Below are 16611 nucleotides of genomic sequence, written 5' to 3' on the forward strand. Positions count from 1 at the left end.
ATCCTATTGGCTAGTATTTTGGTGAGAATTTTTGCATCCATGTTCATCAAGGATATTGGTCTGTAATTCTCCTTTTTGATGGGGTCTGTGTCTGGTTTTGGGATCAAGGTAATGGTGGCCTCATAAATCGAGTTTGGAAGTTTTCCTTCCATTTCTATTTTTTGGAACAATTTCAGAAGAATAGGTTTTAATTTTTCTTTAAATGTTAGGTAGAATTCCCCTGGGAAGCCATTTGGCCCTGGGCTTTTGTTTGTTGGGAGATTTTTGATGACTGCTTCAATTTCCTTAGTGGTTATAGGTCTGTTCAGGTTTTCTATTTCTTCCTGGTTCAGTGTTGGTAGTTGATACATCTCTAGGAATGCCTCCATTTCTTCCAGATTATCTAAATTCTGGCATAGAGTTGCTCATAATATGTTCTTATAATTGTTTGTGTTTCTTTGGTGTTGGTTGTGATCTCTCCTCTTTTATTCATGATTTTATTTATTTGGGTCCTTTCTCTTTTCGTTTTGATAAGTCTGGCCAGGGGTTTATCAATATTAATTCTTTCGAAGAACCAGATCCTGGTTTCCTTGATCTGTCTACTGTTCTTTTGGTTTCTATTTCACTGATTTCTGCTCTGATCTTTATGATTTCTCTTCTCCTGCTGGGTTTAGGCTTTATTTGCTGATCTTTCTCCAGCTCCTTCAGGTGTAGGGTTAGGTTGTGTATTTGAGACCTTTCTTGTTTCTTGAGAAAGCTTGTATTGTTATATACTTTCCTCTTAGGACCGCCTTTGCTGCATCCCAAAGATTTTGAACAGTTGTGTTTTCATTTTCATTTGTTTCCATGAATTTTTAAAATTCTTCTTTAATTTCCTGGTTGACCCATTCATTCTTTAGTAGGATGCTCTTTAGCCTCCATGTATTTGAGTTCTTTCCAACTTTTCTCTTGTGATTGAGTTCTAGTTTCAAAGCATTGTGGTCTGAAAATATTCAGGGAATGATCCCAGTCTTTTGGTACCGGTTGAGACCTGATTCGTGACCTAGGATGTGATCTATTCTGGAGAATGTTCCATGGGCACTAGCGAGAATGTGTATTCTGTTGCTTTGGGATGGAATGTTCTGAATATATGTGTGAAGTCCCTTTGGTCCAGTGTGTCATTTAAAGTTTTTATTTCCTTGTTGATCTTTTGCTTAGATGATCTGTCCATTTCAGTGAGGGGGTGTTAAAGTCCCCCACTATTATTATATTGTAGTCAATGTGTTTCTTTGCTTTTGTTATTAATTGGCTTGTATAATTGGCTGCTCCCATGTTAGGGGCATTGATATTTACAATTGTTAGATCTTTTTGTTGGATAGACCCTTTAAGTAGGATATAGTGTCCTTCCTCATCTCTTATTACAGTCTTTGGTTTAAAATCTAATTTGTCTGATATAAGGATTGCCACCCCAGCTTTCTTTTGGTGTGCATTAGTGTGGTAAATGGTTTTCCACCCCCTCACTTTCAATCTAGAAGTGTCTTTGGGTCTGAAATGAGTCTCTTGCAGACAGCATATCGATGGGTCTTGTTTTTTATCCAGTCTGATAGCCTGTGTCTTTTGATTGGGGCATTTAGCCCATTTACATTCAGGGTAACTATTGAAAGATAATGAATTTAGTGCCATTGTATTGCCTGTAAGGTGACTGTTACTGTATATTGTCTGTGTTCCTTTCTGGTCTATGTTACTTTTAGGCTGTCTCTTTGCTTAGAGGACCCCTTTCATTATTTCTTGTAGGGCTGGTTTCGTGTTTGCAAATTCCTTTAATTTTTGTTTGTCCTGGAAGCTTTTTGTCTCTGCTTCTATTTTCAATGACCACCTGGCTGGATAAAGTATTCTGGGCTGCATATTTCTCTCATTTAGTGCTCTGAATATATCATGCCAGTCCTTTCTGGCCTGCCAGGTCTCTGTGGATAGGTCTGTTGTCAATCTAATGTTTCTACCATTGCAGGTTACAGACCTCTTCTCCCGAGCTGCTTTCAGGATTTTCTCTTTGTCTCTGAGACTCGTAAGTTTTACTAGTAGATGTCAGGGTGTTGACCTATTTTTATTGATTTTGAGGGGGGTTCTCTGTGCCTCCTGGATTTTGATGCCTGGTTCTTTCCCCAAATTAGGGAAGTTCTCTGCTATAATTTTCTCCAATATACCTTCTGCCCCTCTCTCTCTTCTTCTGGGATCCCAATTATTCTAATATTGTTTCATTTTTTGGTATCACTTATCTCTCGAATTCTGCCCTCGTGATCCAGTAGTTGTTTATCTCTCTTTTTCTCCGCTCTTTATTTTCCATCATTTGGTGTTCTCTATCACTAATTCTCTCTTCTGTCTCATTTATCCTAGCAGTTAGAGCCTCCATTTTTGGTTGCACCTCATTAATAGCCTTTTTGACTTCGACTTGGTTAGATTTTAGTTCTTTTATTTCTCTAGAAAGGGTTTTTCTAATACCTTCCATGCTTTTTCCAGGCCCAGCTAGTATCTTTAAAATCGTCATTCTGAACTCTAGTTCTGACATCTTACTAATGTCTGTATTGATTAGGTCCCTGGCAGTCCGTACTGCCTCTTGTTCTTTTTTTTGAGGTGATTTTTTCCCATCTTGTCATTTTGTCCAGATGAGAATAGATGAATGAGAGAACAAAATGCTAACAGGGTAACAGCGACTCCAGAAAAATATACACTAAACAAATCAGAAGAGACCTGAAACCGGGGGAAAAGACAGGGAAAGAAAAAAAACAAAACAAAAAAACCCAGAATGTGATCAAATATGATCAGGCTGGTGCATAGATCAGTGCCACACACTAGATTTTGGGCGTATTTAGAAGAATGTGCCTCCCAAAATTTTAAAGAAAGAAAAACTTATATATGTACAAATATAAGGGTAAATATGATGAAGGGATGGAATATGACTGTAAAGATGAAAATTATAAAAGATTTTATAAAAGGAATTGAGAAGAAGTTGTTTGAAAAAAGAAAGAAGAGGATTTAAAAAAAAAGGGAGAGAATTTGATCAGGCTGGAGACTAGAATAAAGCCATACATCAGAGATTTAGGGCATATTTTGGTCTGTTAGAAGAAACTGTATCCCAAAATTTTAAAGAGAACAACTTATGTATTTATACCAAAAATAAGGTTAAGTACTAGGAAGGGATAGAATGTGACTCTAAAAATGAAAAATAAAGAAGATTTTTTTAAAAAAGGGATTGATAAGATGTTTGTTGAAAAAGGGAAAAGAGAAATTAAAAAAAAAAGAAAAAAAATTAAAAAAATTAACTTTGAAAGACTAAAGAATCATGGGGAAAAAGCCATGGATTCTATGTGCAGTATTCCCCTAGCGCTGGAGTTGTGCCGTTCTCATTGATCGATAAACTTGGTCTTGGCTGGCTGCTCTTGCTGATCTTCTGGGGGAGGGGCCTGTTGCTGTGGTTCCCAAATGGCTTTGCTGGAGGCGGAATTGCCCCGCCCTTGCCCGGTCCGGGCTAAGTAATCTGCTCGGGTTTGCTCTCAGGAGCTTTTGTTCCCTGCAAGCTTTCCGCACAGCTTTGGAGGACGACAGTGAAACGGCAGCCTCCCAATCTCTGCTCTGGAGGAGCTGAGAACTCAGGGCCCTGCTCTTCAGTGAGCCCTAGAGAAAAGCAGTCAATCACTCCCGGCTCCCCCGTCTCTGGCCACACTCTGCGCTCACCTGGCCAGTGACCAAGCTTTTCTATCTCTGGCACCCGACTCAGTGTGGAGTCTCCAAACCCAGCAGATCCCTGTGGTGCGCTCCCGCGCCGCTCCTCCAGGGGGAGGAAGGGGAGTCTCCCCGGATCTGCCGCTTGTTGGGTCCCTGCTGGAGGAGCAGTGGCCCGACTGAGCCACGGATCACGCTTTATGGCAATCCCGAGCTGAGAGCCCGTGCCTCGGCTCCGTCTCTGCAGCTGGCTTCCCCGCTCTGATACCTGGGAGCTCTGCCGCACTCAGGCACCCCCAGTCTTTCTGTGACCCCGAGGGTCCTGAGACCACATTGTCCCAGCAAGGGTTCCACCCCCCGCTTAGCCACTAGAGCGATGTCCCTCAGCAGAGCCGGTAGCGGCTGATGGAGTCCCCCTCCCCTGCCGTCTATCCTCCCGAATATCGCTGCGGATTCACTTCTCCACACGCACGTCCTACCTTCCAGAAAGTGGTCGCTTTTCTGTTCAGAGAGTTGTTACTATTCTTTTCTTTGATCTCTTGTTGAGTTCGTAGGTGTTCAGAATGGTTTGATCCCTATCTAGCTGAATTCCTGGGATCAGACGAAATTTAGGTCTCCTACTCCTCCGCCATCTTGCTCCTCCCCTCACGTTGATATATATTTTTTAAAGATTTTCTTTATTTGTGAGAGAGAGAGAGAGAGAGACAGAGAGCACAAGCAGGGGGAGCAGCAGGCAGAGGGAGAAGCAGGCTCCCTGCTGAGCAGGGAGCCCGATGTGGGACTCGATCCCAGGCCCCTGGGATCATGATCTGAGCTGAAGGCAGCCGCTTAACCGACTGAGCCACCCAGGCGTCCCTCATGTTAATATTTCTCAGCTGTTCCTCACGAGGATAAGAGTTTCCTCTCTTACCTCTGATGCCAGAGTGGAACTTAAGAACAGCTTAGTTCACAGTATCAGAATTGCAGCTGTATGCCCCAAGTCGGATTGCTTCCTCATCAGCCTGCAGTCAGCTCTGAGCCTATGTTTCTTCCACACTCCTATCCCTACAATATTCTGCTTTTTTAAAAAAATTACTTAGTAAGTTCCAGTTTCTCCCTACTCCATTTCAAGCTGCCTCTCCACCCTCCCCACAGCCTTGTAGGAGCTTGTGAGCCCTATGGGCAGATAGGATAACACATATGTTTCTGGTGGTGCCAAATATGTAAATGTGCACCTTCTATGGAAAGCATTTATACAAAATTTAAAATGTAAAATATAGCCATCATATTTTACACTTATTTAGCTAACCTTTTTAGTGGTTTTAAATTGGTTGCCATTTATAAGGCTTAAAGTCAAGGGTGCAAAGAATGTCCTATTAAAAAAAAAAAGTGGTTTTAGTGGATTGGTAGAAATCCTGACTTCAGTTACCTATCTGAAGTTGTTTGGTTTCATAACTTGTTTTCTGGCAGCTGTTTTTTTTTTTTTAAGAATAAACTTGACTTTAAAAAAGACATTCATCATAAATTCAGTTGATATTTTCTGTCCTAATTGAAGGTGATGTAGCAGTTTTCCAGGTGCATATGTATAGCACAGAACATTACCTTGTTGAGTCTATTGCATAAGTTGTCTAACTCTCTTTATAGCCAAGTCTTATATCCATGAGAATTGTCAAATTTTTCCACTGTTGGGTAAACCTTTGGCTTGCTTTGGACATTAATGCAGTGTGACTCAGAATCCTCCTACGGTCATGCTTGCTCCATATTTGCTTTTAAGCAAAGTTCCCACAAGGTTCAGGTGCCTTTGCCTTGACTCACATCTCTGCCAAGTAGACCAAAGACGTTGACTTATTTTTCCAGACCGCTCTATATTAGCAGTGACACTAGGCTCATTGGTAAGGGTGCCTGCAACTTTGACACACTTACTCAAATAGGTATGATGTAACCTTAGGAATGTTCTGGCCATCATACCTCCTGAAGCACTCTCTGGAAGCAGTTCTGTTCATGGCTTCAGAGCAAGTTTGGGTCAGCTGAGCCTTAATGGCCAGGCTAATCTCTAACCATTTTGTAGACTTGAATTCTTCAGTGGTTGAACCTGCAGGGATGGCCGGGACCCTGTGCTCTGGTGAGAGGGTAAAGATGAAAAAGGGTTGCTGAATCTTGATATCTTTATTCTTTTCCCTCAGACAAGAAAAGTACCAGTCTTCCCACATTCTCTCTTAAATGGTTGGTAAATACTGCAGAATCATTCCTAGTGCTTCTGGAATGAGACAGAGAGAAAAGCAGATTGCTTTATTATAATAGACTACCTGATGGAAGAATGATTCCCATTCAGGGCAGTGATTTCTCGGTCTAAGAACTAGGGTGACATTCTGGGCTCTTACTAGGGGACGGGAGAGGTGGGCAACAATCTTTTTTGGACCAAGACTGGCCACCACGGCTAGTAGTACAGATCCAGTAAAGACCTGCCCATGGCAGTCATTCTGGTGTGTGGGAACTGGGGATGGAGTTAACTGAAGAGGAACATTTTGTAAAATTTGGCTTAAAAGGTCTACATTTAAATTTATGTCCCTAACCTTTCTTCATCAGAGTGAAACCACAAAAGAACTTCCAGGCTTTTCAGGCATTTCAACATTTATCCTATCACCAGAAAAAAATTTTGAAAGGAGGATCTGAGAGTCTCTTAGTAACAGTGTCTTAAGAGCCAGTAACTGCTCTGCTTATAAACAGTTTCTTTTTTTGCAATTTAAGCTTTAGTGAAAATGAAGACAGTTGGTTACTTTGATCTTCTTAAAAATGCTTCATATTCGTGAAGACCATTAATTGTTACTTAGTATTCTTTTCTTCAGGCTATCTGATCTCATGTTGCCTCATCATTTTATCTTAGGTCTCTGCTGAAATAATCTCGTGAGCTGTTAGAGGAGAGACCAGGGCCAGATTTGGTCTGTACCCTAGTCCAGATTGCTTCATTCCCAGAGAGAGAGAGAGGAAGTTGGACTCCTTGAAATTCTCGAGTTTCCTGAGCTCCATGGTGATGGCTCTGCCTCAGTCTATTCTTGCCTTCCTTCCAAACCTACCACAGTTTCATCTTGCCTGCAAAACTTCAGTTCAGCACCTAACTGTTACTTTGACCCGCCTTGATCTTAAAAATGCAGTGGCTTCGGGGCACTTGGGTGGCTCGGTTGTTAAGCGTCTGCCTTCGACTCAGGTCGTGATCCCAGGGTCCTGGGATCGAGCCCCGCATTGGGCTCCCTGCTCAGCGGGGAGCCTGCTTCTCCCTCTCCCACTCCCCCTGCTTGTGTTCCCTCTCTCGCTGTCTCTCTCTCTGTCAAAAAATAAATAAAATCTTTAAAAAAAAAAATGCAGTGGCTTCAAACTTGTTGGGAATTCTAGGTCTGCCCTTGCCCACCCATGGCAGTGACCTTCAAGGTGCTTGTCCCTGAAGTTGATGAATAACATCTCCAGTGACTATGTAACCTTAGCTCTGTGTTTCTAATTAAACAGTTCACTTTTTATCCTAACAGTCATTAAAAGGTACAGTGTCTGGTAGTGTAGCATATTGAACAGCACTATCCACATGGGAAGCTTAAGTACTACAAGGGGGTAGCAGGATTTCAAATTACATTCCCTTAGATCTTACTGAGTAGGAACACAGATCTTTTGGGTTGTTTTTTCACATGATTTGGGTACACCTAGAATTGGCCTTCTCTCTTGGAAAGCTTTACGTATATTGTCGGCATGTGATGTGGAAACTTTCTGGGGCAGTCAGAATCCTTGCAGTTGCATTAATCATTATAAGTAATAATTAATCTGTGTGGGTTGATGGAAAAGCTCTGTTCCCCCACTAATTGGGCATGTGACCTTAGACGAGTCATTTAGCTTGTAATGCCTCAGTTTCTTCATTTGTAAACTGAGACCCCTGATATCCACCTGGTCTACTTCACAGGATCACTCATTTGAGGATTAGATAGGAATAAAGAAGTATTTGAGTAACTTTGAAATATTTTGTCAGTATAAGGTGTTTAGTGCTATTAATAAGGATGAATATCTGGGAATGAGATTAATTTTCGTGTTTCTCAGATTTCAGAAACCATGTAACCTTTGTTGAGAAGCTGTAGAAGTTTGTTTTCATTGTCCAAGATTAGAAAGTATTTGCTGTGGTTTTCTTCTGATTATTGCTTCCCACCCTTGAGCTAAAATGTCACATGCCATTAGCTATTAATTTTCAGAAGATTTTCAAACTCCCTTTTCTTCTATTACTAGAATGTTCTGAAAGATACCTCACTGCTCCCTTCTCTTGCCTTGATTATGATTACTTCATCCAAGCTGTGGGCCCTTTATGGGCTTTCTTCACATACTTGTTTGAGTTGTGAAAGAAGAAAATACGGTTAAAGAATTTCTTATCCAGCTCTGTTTTGAGATGGTCACTTTGAAGACAGGGCAGGCCATAGAACTTTTGATGGAATTGTTTTTACATTAATAACCTTATCTCTATAGTTCTGGAAGTGTGAATGGGTCCACTGGTGATTATGCTGTTGATACCTTTTATGTAGAATGGCTACTCTGCATTCAGCATTATGAGGCCTTTGGGATATCTTGAATTGAAATTGGTTTCAGTTTAGGGTGGTGAATAAGAATTGGGCATTTTGACTTCACCATACTCATTGCGTGATTGTTATTGAGGTCACTTTGCTAAGTGACTGAGACCAACGTGTTTAAGAACTGCTGTCCTAGGCCTGGTCCACACCAATAACTGCCCACATCTCCAGAATTTCAGTTTCAAATATTCCTTTATTTGACCACCACTTCCTACCTTCCCACTTATGTATTCCGCCATTTCGGCTTGGAAATCCCTAATCCTCCGGCTTTGCCTCTGTTTTATAATCTTTCATCCCTCTCATGGTCTGGCTTCCCTCCCAATCCAGCTTCGAGTAGGTGCACTGAACTCCAGCAAATCCCTTGTCTCTCTCTCTCTGCCAGTTGGCAGTCGTTCACACAGACCTGACGATGTAAAATGCAGTCATGGAACCTGCAGTTGAGTATTCTGCAGACCGTCAACAAAACCAGGCTCACTGGCTCACTGCAGCTCTGCTGGACCATTTTGTTCCCATTCCCTGAGATGGTGGTGTCATGACACCTCTCCTCCCCTGTTCTCTCACCTTCTCTACTGGTTTGCCCACCCTTACACACCCACCCTTCATCTTGTGTTTACTGCAACCCTACACACTCCTGGGTTTCTTCTCCCTCACTGGCTGCTCTTCTCCCGATGGTTTTAGAGGAACCTCCTCCTCTGCTTAATCTACAAGGGTTGGCATGGTTCCGCACTTTGTCCTTGGCTCTTTTTTCCCTCTAGACCTTTTTTTAAAAAGTGAGCTCCTAGTCCCTTGAGTATAAACACACCTATAAGGTGGTGTCTCCTGCCCTCATCTCTCTCATGAGCGCCAGATTCTTGGTCCAGCTGTCTGCCTGGCATCTCCACTTGGATATCTGAAGGGCATCTTCATAAGCACAAGACGGGGTTCTAGGTTCCCCATCTCATAAATGGAACCAAGGTGTGTGCTCCAGAGCCCCCTAAGCTGTGAATCACTCTTCATTCCCCTGTGTTCTTCACACCCCCACCTAGTTCTGTATGTTAGATGATCACTTCTAAACCACTCCTTCTCACCACTTCCCCTGTCATAACCCTCCTCCAGCACCACATTTTGCCCTGGGACTCTCCCCCAGTGCTGATCTCCCTCTTCCCCCTTGTCCTTCCTGACGTCCTTCCTCTGTTTATCAGCTTGTATCTTGTCTAAAGCATAAACGAAGTCATGGTACTCTTCTGCTTAAAAACTAGTGACATCTCAATGCAAGTAGGACAAAACCAAACTTCTTTTTGCCCCCCGCCGCAGGCCATGTGTGACCCAGCCCCCTTCGCCGGTTCGGACCCCTTCCAGCAAGGCCTCCCCAGCCACACTTGCCCTCCCACTTCCCGCATTAATACCTAGCTCTCGTCTCGGAGTCTTGGAGTTCGCTCTTACCTCTTCCTTGAATGCTGTCTGCCTCAGATCTTGTGGTGGTGTCTCCTCATTGTTTAGTTCTCCCTCAGAGGTGGTGTCCCTCGGAAAAACGTCCTCACCGCCCTAGCTGAGGTGCAGCGTCGCCCCCCAGCGCCCGCGGTCCCCGGCTCGCGCAGTGCTTGCTTGTCCGCAGAGAGCCTCATGTTCTCGCGCATGTGCCTGTTGGGGTGGGTGCCCGTCCGTCTCCTGCGTTTGAGCGCACCTTCTGGAGGCTTTGGTCTCGCTCAGCACTCCATGGGCAGTGCTTGTGTCATGGTGACGGCGCTGTGACCGAAACTGGCCGCGTGCGGTCTCTGCTTAGTTGTGGCTGTCGTCCGTAGCCTGGGGTCTCTCTGCCTCTGCAGCTGTGGCCCTACGGGGCCACTTCCCCTCTCCCTCCCTCATAGCGTAAGGTGTTAGGGCTAAGAGGGGAGCGCGTATTTGTGTTTGCTCGGGTGGCAGCACAGAGAGTAACGAATTACACTTTAAGGAGCAGAATTTTATTACTTTGCGTTTGTTAGCACCGAGATGGTTTATAGAAATTTGTCTGCTGTTTCATGATGGAAAATTCCGGTAGTTCCTCTCTCACCGTTGTAACCCCGTACAAATTGTTGTTCTCTTTTTTCTAGTTGGTACTTTCTTTAATCTTGGTGAAGTCCCCTAAGCCTTAGGTTTTGGTCTGATACGCACAAGTGCTTTGACTTTTGTGTTAATGTTGTTACAACTTGTCAAATTTGGGCAGCCTATTAGAATTTTATCAGCCGAAAAGTCACATTGAAGTAGAAAGAAATTGCTTATTGAAAGGCTTTATTAATAGTTAAAATATTTATTACTTTATTTTTCTTTTTAAACTTCTCAGTGCAATTCTTGTGTAGACCATGTAGCAATTTAGACCATTGAGGAGTGCACCTTTCTGGTTGATTTTTCCTAAAGATTGTCCTGCGTAGAAGTGCCTTCTCCTTGTAGCCTTCTGCGTCTGAATGTTCATCTGTTGTGATGGGAAGTAAGACTGTGAGCAGGTGCTTTCCCTGAATGAAATGGGGCTGTAATATAGATATATGTCATCACTGCATTAGGATTTCTGGATAACGCATTGAGATACTTTTTTTTTCTTCCCCTAAAGCAAATTGCTTAATGTGTGGGCTTTTTTTTTTTTTTTTTTTTTTTTTGTCTTTGTAAACACACTGAGAAATAGACCTTTGGAATGATTTAAGACTGCAATTTGGAAATGTTTTTAATTTTTTGTGATAGATTGTAAATACTGCTTACCTTTTACTATTTATAATAGAATGAGGTATATTTATCCCTTAATCATGAAGGTAATCATTAATATAATTACTGAAGTATTGATTATCATTGCTAATGACGAGTATTACTGAAGTCACTACTACTGAGTATTTTAACATTTGAGCAGATGGTGATGAAGTTTGAATGGTAGTAGCTGACTCAGACTTGTCTATTACTGCATAGGTTGGATGCTGATGACACTGGAGATACATTACACAACTTGCTTTCCTATAAATGTACCTTGAGTGCATTCTGAGTTGGTGGCACTCATGTTGCATGTCTTGTAGCACCTGGCTGTATTTTCTTTTGTATTGTTTTGCTTCTCTTCCATTTTTTAATTATCGAGGTGCATCCCTGTGTGTCTGTTCACAGAACCTCTTAGAACTAGTTTTCTGTTTCCCTCACTGATTTTTGTGCTGGTCTGGATCTCACACCAGGCAAGGCAACGTGCCTTTGCTTGTCTAGTTTCCTGTGGTCCATTAGATGTTGATTTTCTCATCTTGAGTTTCTTAAGGGCTTAAGGCTACCACTATTTGAATTTAGATATTTCTTTTTAGTTAGGGCTTCATTTTAAAGAAAATTTTTACTTTTTTTTTTTAGAACTTGATCTTCAGTAAACCCAACATAAATGATGGAAAAAGAAGTAATTTGAAATGGAGGGAATAGGTCAATTCCTAATGCTGGCATTTCACAGCCTTGAGTCAGTTGCTTAACTTTTTTCAGTTGCTTAATTTTTCTTGGATGTGATGGGCATACCTACCTTATAGGTTGTTGTTAAAAAAAATTATTTATGTGAAAATGCCTTGGAAATACTAGTTTTCACCTCTCAGAGGACTCAGCTTTACCAAACACATGGACTTTCCAACTTAAAAACTTTTTTTTTTTTAAAGATTTATTTATTGGTTAGGGTGGGGAGAGAGAATCTCAAGCAGACTCCCTCCTGAGCACAGAGCCTGACATGGGGCTCAATCCCAGGACCCTGAGCTGAAATCAAGAGCTGGCTGTTTAACTGACTGAGTTGCCCAGATGCCCCTCAAGTTAAAAACCTTTTAAAAATTAAATTCACACATGGTTCTTTTATCCTTTTATAATTTTGTTCCTGGGCTAGTGTGATCCAGAGTTGATAAGTAAGATACAGATTTGCCTACCTGATTTTTTTTCTTGTAAGCATTTATATGTCTTTATTATGCCATGTCTGTTGTATTTCTTTTTAAGATTTTATTTATTTGAGAGAGAGAGTGAGAGCATGAGAAGAGGGTAGAGTTAGAGGGAGAAGCAGGCTCCCCACTGAGCAGGGAGCCCAACGTGGGGCTTTACCCGGGGTCTCTGGGATCATGACCTGAGCCAAAGGCAGACACTTAAACCAGCTGAGCCACCCAGGTGCCCTTTCCATGTCTGTTTGGAATGTCAAAGTCGTTCTTCTAAAAGTTCATTCAATTGGGCTGATTCATTTGTTGATCAGAAAAATGGCTGTAGTATAGAGTACTTACTAAGTGCCAAGTGTTCAACCTTAGTTTAGCCTTAATTAGGAGGTGGGAATCGTAACAACTACAAAGATTACATGAGGTAAGTTATACAGGGACTTAGCACATTTAAGAAATAACTGTTAAGTAATCGGTTCTGAGCTATAGGCTAGACTTTGTTTTCCCTACAACTGCTGTTCCAGCCTTCCCCCTCCTCCCTGATGCTCCCTATTCTACTTACCCTCTTATGAAATGCCTGCCACAGATCACCATTGTTCCTGCTCCTCTGCTTTATTCTTACATATTTTTTGTGTCTTCCTGTGCATAAGAATCTGGAGCTTATTGTCCTTTAAGTAGACGGTCAAAAATTTCATATATTTTAGGGTACCAGGTACTCTGGAAGAAGATCACTCAACTAGCATGAGGGTTTTTATGGGCTTCCTAATCTGGGATCAAGCTGTGAATATTTTGTGTCTCCCAAGCCACAGAAACTGCACTGAATAGTCATCATGGTTCTTCTGGGGACCTAGTTCCTGGATGGGGCTCCCTTCCAAAATGATCCAGAAGCTGTTTCTGGAGAGTGGATATTGGAGGAGCAGATTTCACGTTTTTTATTTACGTGCGGTAATTTGGAATTCTGCTTGCACAGATTCATTTGAGATCATCTAAAGATTAAACTTACTGTGTGCTGTCTGCATTTCCCCACAGCTTCCTTTTTTTTCCTGTTTTTAATGGGTATAGCATGAGCATGTTTAGAATGATAATGACAGAAACCTCACCATAATTAAATACATGTGCTGCTTTAGTTGTACGAAAGTCCCAGGTGTGTTTCTAATCTCTGCTCTACTGGTACATAGGAATTTTTTTTTTTTAAGATGAAAACAAAAGATATAAATGATAAAAACAAAATCTGAGCCGAATACGTAATTATACAGGCGAATGCTGTGGTGTGATCTTGGATGGCACAGTCAAATTATGTTTCACAGGAATGGTTTCAGGTCCCCCCGAGTCGGCTCTGACACCTCCATTTAAGATGTTGTGAAATGCAAACCTTGTTGACTACAGAATTCCGTTTTCAGCCTGTGTTCTTAGAGCCATATGCCTGGCATTTACCATTAAACATTATTTAAAATCTGAGCCCTCAGAACCTTGTGACTTACCATCAGAAGACATGTTTCCATGGTTCCCTTAGAATACTCACTTTGTTTTAATGTGTTAATCAGTGACTCAACCAAAATTAATCAATAAATTCAAAGTCCTTTTGTATATTGTAATTATAACAGCCCACATGTTTCAGTGTGTGCTGTGGGTTAGGCAGCATGTTGGAGGCTTCGTGTAGATTATTCTGCGTCCTCTTTCAGCACCTCTCAGGGGGTCGGTACTGTTGTCCCTAGAATACTGGTGGGGGAGTGAGGTGAAATAACTTCCCCATGGTCGCACAAGATCTAAATGGTAGTATCAGAGGCCAAGGCCCCATGCCAGTAGCATGTACTCTATGTTGCTTTGGGTCTTAAACTGTCCTCAGTATACGAATCAGTTGGGAAGTTGATTAATATGAAGATATCTGGGCGCTGTCCTGAGATTAGTAACTCTAGCTGCAGCCTAGGAACCTGCATTTTTAATAGCCAACCCCCTGTGATACCAGTTGAGTTGATCCAGGGACTACTCTGAGAAATAGTGCTCTACTGTCCCCAGAATTTTTTTTCATCTTCAACAGTACAAGGGACTTGAGGGTAGCAGAGACAACTTGACCATCTAATTTACGCCTGTGATCATGACCGTAATCCATGCCTGGGGCGGAGGGGACTCAGTAAATACGCCAAGGTGAGTTGGAGGACAGAGCTGAACCCAAACACATCCCTTATTCATAATACCATGTGAAATGGGGGGGGCAATTTGTAATTTGAAATTTAAATTTATTGTAAAAGGAAGTAGCATTTGAGGTTAATAAGACATGTCATTCTGTATATTCTTTTAAGGAATGTTAATTGTCATGATTGTTGTCCATTACTTCTTCTTACTGAATGCTACTCTGCCAAAACGTAGAATTTTCTAGAAAAATGTGTGTTCTGATGGTGGAACAGAGAAGTGGTAACTTTTTGTTGTTTAAAGTGATGAGATGAAGCCCTCAAACCAGTGTTTCATAAATATTCTTCATCTTTGGTTAGTCCCTATCTTTCTTCAGACCAGGCATTTTGAATAATTGCCATTATGTAAAATGGGGATTTAGCTCTCTGGGGACAATCCAGCAGAGTTTAACTTAGATTTATAAATAGCCATAGCTGAATTACTCTGTGTTGAGTAAATGTTTTGAGCACAAGAAACTTTGCTCTTAGGCTTTATCTGAACGTCTAAAAATAACAGTGGTAATAATATAGTTTCTTTATAATCTGGTGTAAGTCAGGAAACTTTAAATGCAGTGCTAGTCTTTGAAAACTACTGTAATTTTTTTGTTTTGCATTAAGAATTTTCTGTTGGAGAATTGACAAAGTATTGTATTTGTTTCAGATGTACAACATAGTGATTCGGTATTTATATACATTTTGAGGTAGTTACCACAGTAAGTCTGATAGCCATCTGTCACCATACAAAGCTGTTACATTATTATTGACTTTATTCCCTGTGCTGTACATTACATCCCCATGTCTTATTTTATAACTGGGATGTCGTATCTCTTCATTCTCTTCACCTCTGCTCTCTCCCTCCCCCCACCCCCCACCCCTTTGGCAACCGCCAGTTTATTCTCTGTATCTAGGGGTCTGTTTCTGTTTTGCTTGTTCTTTGTTTTTTTGTTTTTTTTTTTAATAGATTCCACATGTAAGTGAAATCATACGGTTTTGGTCTTTCTCAGTCTGACTTATTTCGCTTTGCGTAATACCCTGTAGGTCCATTCATGGTATTGCAAGTGCCAAGATAACACTTTCAAAGCTATTGTAATTTTTACTTGAAAGTATACCTGCCCTGGGTGGCTCAGTTGGTTAAGCGTCTGCCTTCAGCTCAGGTCATGATCTCAGGGTCCTTGGATCGACCCCCACATTGGGCTCCCTGCTCAGTGGGGAACCTACTTCTCCCTCTGCGCCCCCCTCCCCTGCTCGTGCATGTCCTTTCTCTCTCTCTTTATCTCTAAAATAAATAAATAAAATCTTAAAAAAAAAAAAAATGCCTGCCCTAACTCTGAAAGCTTTGTGGTGCTCCTGGACTTGGAGCAGTAAGGCTCCATCTGGGCCTTAACCTGTTTCCCTATAGGGAGGCTTCCACCTGAAGAGAGCCCAGTCTGACTTAAGAAGATACCAGTAGAGGGCCAGAGCTCTTCTGCTCCTGAATTCCAGTTCCTCCTCATGGAGGCCTATGAGCTAGCCACTACTGTTGAAAGTGATAGAAAAGGTTGATTCTTTTGTGGACTAGAAATACCAGATCTACTAGCATACAACAGGTTCTACTTTAGCACTCATTTGTGCCAATTTTCAGGCACCTTGTGTGGTAGTGGTGGTCACAGCTGTGTGTCCTTTGTACCTGGGTTGGGCTGCAGGTGGGGGAGGATGGCACTTGATGGGTGTATCCCTATTCTGGGGCTGTCACAACAAAGTATCAGGGTCTTGGCTCTAACAAGAGACATTTATTTCCTCACAGTTCTGGAGGCTGGAAGTCCAAGATCAAGGTGTTGGCAGGGTTGATTTTATTCTGAGGGCCTTTCTCTTTGGCTTGTAGGTAACCATCTTCTTCCTGTGTCTTCACATGGTGGTTTTTTCTCTATGCTTGTGTCTTAATCTCCTTGGATTGGGTTAGACACTACTCTAGTGACTTCGTTTAATTTTAATTGCCTGTTTGAAGACTGCATCTCCAAATATAGTCACAGTCTGAGGTACTGGGTCTTAGAACTTCAACATATGAATTTGATGGAGGAGACGTAATTCAGCCCATAATTGGGAAAATGTTTAGACCCTGGAGTGATAAACACGAAGGGCATATACTGTGGTAAGGAGCAGTGCCTTTCAAACTCTTTATTGTGAAGTATTTGAACTCTTTGTGTTGACTTCAAAGGGTTGATTTCTTGGGCTAGCATGCATTCCATACTGCTTAATGAAATAGTTACTACAAGGCAAGAGCTTGTGTTGTCATGGATAATACTAACGGTTACCATTTGAGTGTCCATAAGTACCAGATCTTTC

The 16611-nt window shown here is 41.8% G+C and overlaps 1 protein-coding gene and 1 long non-coding RNA gene across 3 annotated transcripts in view; both read left to right on the plus strand.

Moving 5' to 3' along the window:
- Window positions 1–16611, plus strand: part of MAST4 (microtubule associated serine/threonine kinase family member 4) — a 525778-nt gene that overhangs the window by 81497 nt on the left and 427670 nt on the right. The window lies entirely within an intron of this gene.
- On the plus strand, window positions 4541–8020 carry LOC118016857. Its single transcript, XR_004680943.1, has 2 exons — window positions 4541–5779; window positions 6542–8020. It is a non-coding gene; the product is annotated as an uncharacterized LOC118016857 (long non-coding RNA).

The sequence above is a fragment of the Mirounga leonina genome, unplaced genomic scaffold (assembly GCF_011800145.1).
Source record: "Mirounga leonina isolate KUSES-001 unplaced genomic scaffold, KU_Mleo_1.0 Mir_168, whole genome shotgun sequence".
NCBI classification, from domain to species: Eukaryota; Metazoa; Chordata; class Mammalia; order Carnivora; family Phocidae; genus Mirounga; species Mirounga leonina.